Genomic DNA, 8026 nt, shown 5'->3' with positions numbered 1-8026 from the left:
GATGACCTTTCTATTGGCAAGTGTGAGGTACTGAAATCATCCACTATCACCCATCAAAATCCCAGCAAAATTCTTCACAGACCTCAAAAGAACAATATTCAACTTCATATGGAAAAGCAAAAAACCCAGGATAGCCAAAACAATCCTATACAATGAAAGAACTTCTGGAGGCATCACAATCCCTGACTTCAAACTCTACTACAGAGCTACAGTACTGAAAACAGCCTGGTATTGGCATAAGAACAGACAGGAGGACCAATGGAACTGAATCGAAGACCCAGATATTAATCCACACACCTTTGAACACCTAATTTTTGATAAAGAAGCAAAAAATATAAAATGGAAAAAAGAAAGCATATTTAACAAATGGTGCTGGCATAACTGGATATCAACATGTAGAAGAATGAAAATAGACCCATATCTATCACCATGCACAAAACTCAAGTCCAAATAGATCAAAGACCTCAACATAAAACCAACCACAAGGAACCTCATAGAAGAGAAAGTGGGAAATACATTCGAACACATTGGCACAGGAGACCACTTCCTAAATATAATCCCAGTGGCACAGGCACTGAGAGAAACAATTAATAAATGGGACCTCCTGAAACTGAAAAGATTCTGTAAAGCAAAGGACATGGTCAACAAGACAAAACGACAGCCTACAGAATGGGAAAAGATCTTCACCAACCCCACATCAGACAGAGGTCTGATCTCCAAAATATACAAAGAATTCAAGAAATTGAACACCAAAAGAACACATAATCCAATAAAAAAATGAAGTACAGACCTAAACAGAGAACTCTCAACAGAGGAATCTAAAATGGCTGAAAGAAACTTAAGGAAATGCTTAACATCCTTAGTCATCAGAGAAATGTAAATCAAAGCAACTCTGAGATTCCATCTCACACCTGTAAGAATGGCCAAGATCAAAACGCTGGTGACAACTTATGCTGGAGAGGTTGTGGGGGAAAGGGAGCACTTCTGCACTGCTGGTGGGAGTGTAAGCTGGTACAACCCCTTTGGATGTCAGTGTGGAGATCTCAGAAAATTAGGAAACAACCTTCCTCAAGACCCAGTACAACCACTTTTGGGTATATATCCAAAGGATGCTCAATCATGCCACAAGGACATGTGCTCAACTATGTTCATAGCAGCTTTGTTTGTCATAGCCAGAACCTGGAAACAACCTAAATGCCCCTCTATCGAAGAATGGATAAGAAAAATGTGGTACATTTACACAATGGAGTATTACACAGCAAAAAAAAAAAAAAATAACGACAGCTTGAATTTTGCAGGATGAAACTAGAAAACATTATTTTGAGTGAGGTAACCCAGACACAGAAAGACAATTATCACATGTACTCACTCATAGGTGGTTTTTAAACATAAAGCAAAGAAAGCCAGCCTACAAACCACAATCCCAGAAAATTTAGACAACAATGTGGACACTAAGAGAGACTTACATAGATCTAATCTACATGGGAAGTAGAAAGTAGAAAAAGACAAGATCCCTGAGTAAATTTGGACCATGGGGACCTTGGGAGAGGGTTGAAGGGAAGGGGAGAGGCAGGGAGGGAAGCAGAGAAAAATGTAGAGCTCAATAAAAATCAATAAAATAAAAAAAGCTGAAATACAGCGGAGCCTGTAGAAAGAAAAAGAATAAAAGAAAGAAACCATCAACTACCACTGTGTTAGGGTCAATATGTGCCCTTGTGTTTGGTGGGAGATATGCAGATGTGGTGTTCTCTTGGTGTATGTTGTGCTCTTCCCTATCTCTTCGATTAGTTTTGGTTTGAAGTCTGTTTTGTCAGATATTAAAATGGCTACATCTGTTTGTTTCTTGTTTTTTTAAATATTTATTTATTTATTATGTATACAATATTCTATGTGTATGCCTGCAGGCCCCATTACAGATGCTTGTGAGCCACCATGTGGTTGCTGGGAATTGAACTCAGGACCTTTGGAAGAGCAGGCAATGCTCTTAACCTCTGAGCCATCTCTCCAGCCCCCTTGGTTTTTTTCTCTTTCCTTTATTCCTATTATTTACTTGGAATATTTTTTTCCATCCTTTTCCTGGGGTTGGGAGTATCCTTGATGGTAAGGTGTGTTTATTGGATGCTGCAGATGGATCCTCTTTTCAAATTCACTCTGTCAAGCCTGTATCTTCTTATTATGGAATTGTGACTACTAATATTGAATATTGTCCATGAGCAGTGTTTATTAATTTCTGCTAAGTAATGATGAGATGAGCGCCATTTGTAGCAGGAGCTGCGGGCAGGCCTCCTTTTTGTCCTGCCCCGGGCTCCCGGCCGCCTGGCTTGCTTATGCCCCGAAATAACAACACACAAATTGTATTCATTTAAACACTGCCTGGCCCATGAGCTCTAGCCTCTTACTGGCTAACTCTCACATCTTGCTTAACCCATTTCTAATAATCTGTGTAGCACCACAAGGTGGTGGCTTACCAGGAAAGATTCAGCATGTCTGACCTTGTGGCTGGCTTCAGGGCGACTGTCTCACTGCCTTCTTCCTCCCAGCATTCTGTTCTGTCTTCCCCGCCTACCTATGTTCTGACTTATCAGGCCAAGCAGTTTTCTTTATTAATTAACCAATGAAAGCAACAGATAGATAGAAGACCCACCTACATCATGGCTATTTTGTTGCTATGGTTTTCTCCCTCTTTGGATTTACTAGTCTGGGGTTATTTATTCCATGTGTTTTCTTGGGTGTGGTTGACCTCTTTGTATTGAAGTTTTCCTTCTAAGACCTTCTGTAGAGCTTTATTTGTAGATAGATACTGCTTGTTTTTGGTTTTATTGTGGGATGCTGTTCTTTCTCTGTGTATTGTGATTGATAGTTTTGCTGTGTATAGTAGTCTGACTTGGCATCTATGGTCTCTTAGAGTTTGTAGAACATCCATCCAGGCCCTTCTGGCTTCCAGAGTCTCCACTGAGAAGTTGGGTGTAATTCTAGTTGGTATGTCTTATATGTTACTTGGTCTTTTTCCTTGAAGCTTAAATATCCTTTCTTTGTTCTGTAAGTTTAATGTCTTGATTATTATGTGTTATGGGAAATTTCTTTTTGGTTTAGTCTATTTGGTGTTCTGCATGCTTCTTGTACCTTGATAGGTACCTCCTTGTTGAAGTTAGGGAAATTTTCTTTTATGAGTTTGTTAAAAATATTTTCTGTGCCTTTGACCTGGATTTCTTCTCCTGCCTTTTCTTAGTGTCCCAGATTTCCTGGATGTTTTGTTCATGGTGGGTTTTGTTTGTTTGTTTGTTTTCAAACTTTTAACATTTTCTTTGTCTGAGGTATCCATTTCTTCTACTTTGTCTTCAATACCTGAGATTCTTTCTCCCATATCTTGTACTCTGTTGGTGAAATTTACCTCTGAGTGTTTTCTTTAACTTTCTAAATTTTTCTTTTTTCTTTATTTCTCTTTCCTTCCTTCCTTCCTTCCTTCCTTCCTTCCTTCCTTCCTTCCTTCCTTCCTTCCTGTTTATACTTTCTTTCTTTATTAGGTTTTTGAGACAGGGTTTCCCTGTGTAGTCCTGGCTGTCCTGGAACTCACACTGTAGACCAGGCTGGTCTCAAGCTCAGAGATCCACCTGCCTCTGCCACCCAGTGCTCAGATTAAAGGTGAGCACCTCCAGGCTTGACTTCCTACATTTTCCACCTGCAGTTTTATCTCAGTCTGGGACTCTTCAGTGATTCTACTTCTTTGTTAAATTCTTCTTTCTCATCCTGAACTGTTCGCATTACTTTATTCCACTGTGCCTTTGTGTTTTCACAGGTGTCACTAACGGATATATCCACATCCTCCCTACGGTCATTGGACACACTCATCATCGCTGTTGTGAAGTCCCGGTCTTGTGTTTCAGCTATATTGCATTTCTCAGGCTGCTGGAGCAAGGCTTCTGGGTTCCGGTGGGGACATATTGTCTTGACTGTCAATGTTTGTGCATTTGCGCTGGTGTCTGGGCATCTGGGGTTGGGATGACTGAGCTAACTCTAGGTGTTGACATCTGGCCTGTTGGGTGGTGTTCCATCCCTTGGTTTCTGTTGCTCACTCTGGATCTTAGGAGAGTGTAGTGACTGCAAGTTGCCCAGCAGAGTTCTTCTGCAGGTCAGTGGGTGACAGAGAAGAAGAAAGGTGAGCTATGATAAAAAACTGAGAGGGCCTTCAGGAAAGAACCAAGGGGATCCTGTCCACACAAAGAGGGGGGTTGCCAGGGAGTTGGAGGTGTGCTGGGAAGAGGGGGTGCAGCAGGAGGGTTGCAGTAAGGCAAGGAATTGTTTGGTTAGACAGATGAAAGGGTTAAGGGGATCCTGGGTCTCTAGTGAATGGACTGAGGAGGGGTGGCTGCCTGTAAGTGGGTTGTTTCTGGGCTGAAGGTGAGAATGGAGAGATTGGTTTTTTGTTTTGTCTTGTTTTAAAGATTTATTTATTTATTGTACACTGGTGTTTTGCCTGTATATACTCTGTGTGAGGGTGTCTGATCCCCTAGAACTAGAATTACAGACAGTTGTGAGCTGCCATGTGGGTGCTGGTGCTGGGAATTGAACCCAGGTCCTCTGGAAGAACAGCCAATGCTCGTAAACTGCTGAGCCATCTCTCCAGCCCCGAAAGGAGAGATCGTAATGGCAGACAGGAAGGACAGTGTGACTCACCAACCTGAGCCCCTGTCTAGTGTAGCCCCTGGGGGTCTGAGGTGTCAGGGGCTGACTCTCCACATTTTCAATGGTGCTCCAGTTTCCATTCTCCCACCGGAATGACCCACTAAGCTCTACTTCGTGCATTCTGTGCCTGTTGTCGTGTGTACACCACACTCTTCCACATTCCTCTGGCAAACAAGTCTAAAGGCCTAAGAACTATATGGTCGGGTTCAGCACAAACACAGCCCTGCTCCCCTCTACTGACTTTCTCTGTTATAGAATACTCTACAGGAAACAACTTAAGGAAGAGAGGGTTTCTCTTGGTTCGTAGTGTGAGGGTAAATTTCATTATGGTGGGAAAGGCAAGACGATTGGAACATAAGGTTATGTTACTTCCAGTTAGGTGACAGAATGATGCGTGCTACTGTGCAGCTCCTCTCTCTCTCTCTCTCTCTCTCTCTCTCTCTCTCTCTCTCTCTCTCTCTCTCTCTCTCTCTCTCTTGTCCATCTGTCTTTATTACATGCTTGCACATGGGCACAGCACATGATGTCGGGAGGGCGGAAGTCATAGTGTGTATGTGGAGGTCAAAGGACAGCATTATGGACTCCATTCTCTCCCACCTTAACTGAACTCCAACTCCAGCCTTGTGCAGGAAGCGTCTTTACCTGCGGCTCCATCTCCACAGATGGGAAGGAAACTTGTGATTTCAATGTACCACAACTCATATATCCCCTGGTTTGTGCTACTAAGGTCCTAAGAATGTTTTTGGCTAGTGGGGCTGAGGGAGGGGCTCAAGCAGCAAAGCAAGTACCCACATTAAAAATCCTGGGTTTGGTAGTGAAAGCTACTAATCCCAGCACGGGGAGGGATTGCAGCAAAGCCCTGGGGTTTTCTGACCAGGTAGCTTATGGGGTGAGATCCTAGCCAACAAGAGACCACATCTCAAAAAATAATAAAATAAAATATGGGAGATAGATCTAGGGAAAGGACTCCTGATATTGTTCTCTGACTTTCACACTCACACATGCTTACCAGTCACACACTCACACACACACACACACATACACTCTTACACACACAGTCACACACACACTCTTACACACACAGTCACACACTCCCACACACTCTTACACACAGTCACACACTCACACACATACATACACACACTCTTACACACACAGTCATACATACACACACTTTTACACACACAGTCACATACACACACACTCTTACACACACAGTCATACACTCACATACATACACACACAGTCATATACTCACACACACACACACACACACACACACACATCTATGTTTGGCTGGAGTGTGTGGAGTGATGGAATCCATGCTTAGTCTGCACAGGTTCTGAGTGTGAGTCCCAATACTATATAACAGTGGTTCTCAGCTGTCCAAATGCTGTGACCCTTTAATATAGTTCTTCATATTGTGGTGACCCCAACCATAAAATGATTTCATTGCTACTTCATAACTGCATTTTTGCTATTGTTATGAGTTGTAAATATCTGTGTTTCTCTGTGTAACAGCCCTGGCTGTCCTGGAATCCATGTAGTAGACCAGGCTGGCCTTGCACTCACAGAGACCCGCCCACCTCTGCCTCCCGAGCCCTGAGGTTAAAGGTATGCACCACCACACCTGTCCTGCCTTTCTCAGGCTTCCTTTTTCTCTGTGTTTTCCCAATACTGGTCCTCTCAGGGTGGAGTGGGACCCAGTCTTCCTTTATCCATTGTCCACAGCATTCCCTAACTGGATCTCCGTGCCTCCCTGTCCTCATTTGCAGAATGTGAATAATGAGAGCAGCCTCCTAAAGTTGCTAAAATCCTGCTAGGACCAACTGTGCAGCGCCGCATCAGACACCTCTGCTGGTGACAGAGAGTTAATAGATGCTTAATGAGCACCAGCTGCCAAACTGGGCTGAGGGCACAATGGGGAGTAAAGGCTGCCGTCTATCATGCTAGAAATGCAATAGACAGAATCCTGTATTGGGCCTCCACTGTGTGCCAGGCTCTGTGCTGGCTGCTTTTCATGAATCTCCCCACAGAATAATCCCATATTCCTTAGGTTATGACTGGCCTCCAGGAATTATATAGAGGAGGACACAGGCTCAGAGTGAGTAAAACACAGTTATAAGTTTGCACAGCAACTCACGAGTGCGGCCCTCACTTCAGCCCCTGCACAAACAAAGGAATCTCTCAGGAGTGAGATGTACGTTCTTCGATCTGGAGCTTGACCCAAGCTAAGATATGAGCACGGGATGGTCCGAGAAGGAGCAATGCCCAGGCATGCTGCAGCGCAAGGATGAGCTTTACCTCCACCCCAGTGCTGGCAGCAGAACCCAGAACCCAGGGCCACTCAGCACACTCTCTACACTGGGCCACTCCCACTCTCAGCCGCTGTATCAGTGACCGCCACAGCCAGCCTGCGTCTGCTTCTAAAGGCTGCTTTTAGGATGCTGCGGAAAACCTGGCAACAGTGGGGTCCACGCTGTCTTCTGTAGAACCACGGGCAGTGTGGAGGAAGAGATGTGAGCAGAGTGGCAGGCTGGCTTAATGGCATGGCACTTGCCTAATGTGTGCTAACTACCTCGACTTGATCCCTGCCCCCCCACACGTGTGCACATGTGCACACATGACAGACAAGCAAAAACAAAAACACCCACAAGTCAATAAAACTTACATTATAGTGGTTAAAAGCAAAACAAATCTCGTCTACTCGGAAAGCTGAGGCAGGAAGATGATAAGTTAGAGGTCTCCTTGGACCACAGATTGAGTTCAAAACCAGCTCGGGCAATTTAATAAGATCCTGTCTTAAAATAACAAGGAGAACTGGAGAGATGGTTCAGTGGTTAAGAGTACTTGCAACAGCTGGATGTAGTGGTGCACACACATCTTTAATCCAGCCCAGCACTTGGGAGGCAGAGGCAGACAGATTATCTGTGCTTTCAAGACCAGCCTGGTTATAGAGTGAGTTTCAGGACAATCGGAGCTACATAATGAGACCCCGTCTCAAACAAAAATGAAACCCAAAACAAACAAAACAACAACAAAAAGATATGATGTCTTTCCTGGCCTCCTCAAGCATCAGACAGCAAGTGGTGCACAGGCATACACGCAGGTAAAACAGTCATATGCATAACAAAAAAATAAATATTTTTTTTTCTTTTTGAGACAGGTTTTACTATGTGGCCTTGGCTGACTTGAAGTTCACTGTGTAGACCAGGCTGGCGTCAGACTCACAAAGATCTGTCTGATTCTGCCTCCTGACTGCCAGGATTAAAGTTGGGAGCCACCAAACCCAGCACAAATAGATCTTTAAAAAATAAATAAAAAGTGTACTCAGAGAGCTGGT

The sequence above is a fragment of the Arvicola amphibius genome, chromosome 15 (genome assembly GCF_903992535.2).
Source record: "Arvicola amphibius chromosome 15, mArvAmp1.2, whole genome shotgun sequence".
Classification (NCBI taxonomy): domain Eukaryota; kingdom Metazoa; phylum Chordata; class Mammalia; order Rodentia; family Cricetidae; genus Arvicola; species Arvicola amphibius.
This window is presented reverse-complemented; position numbering follows the sequence as displayed.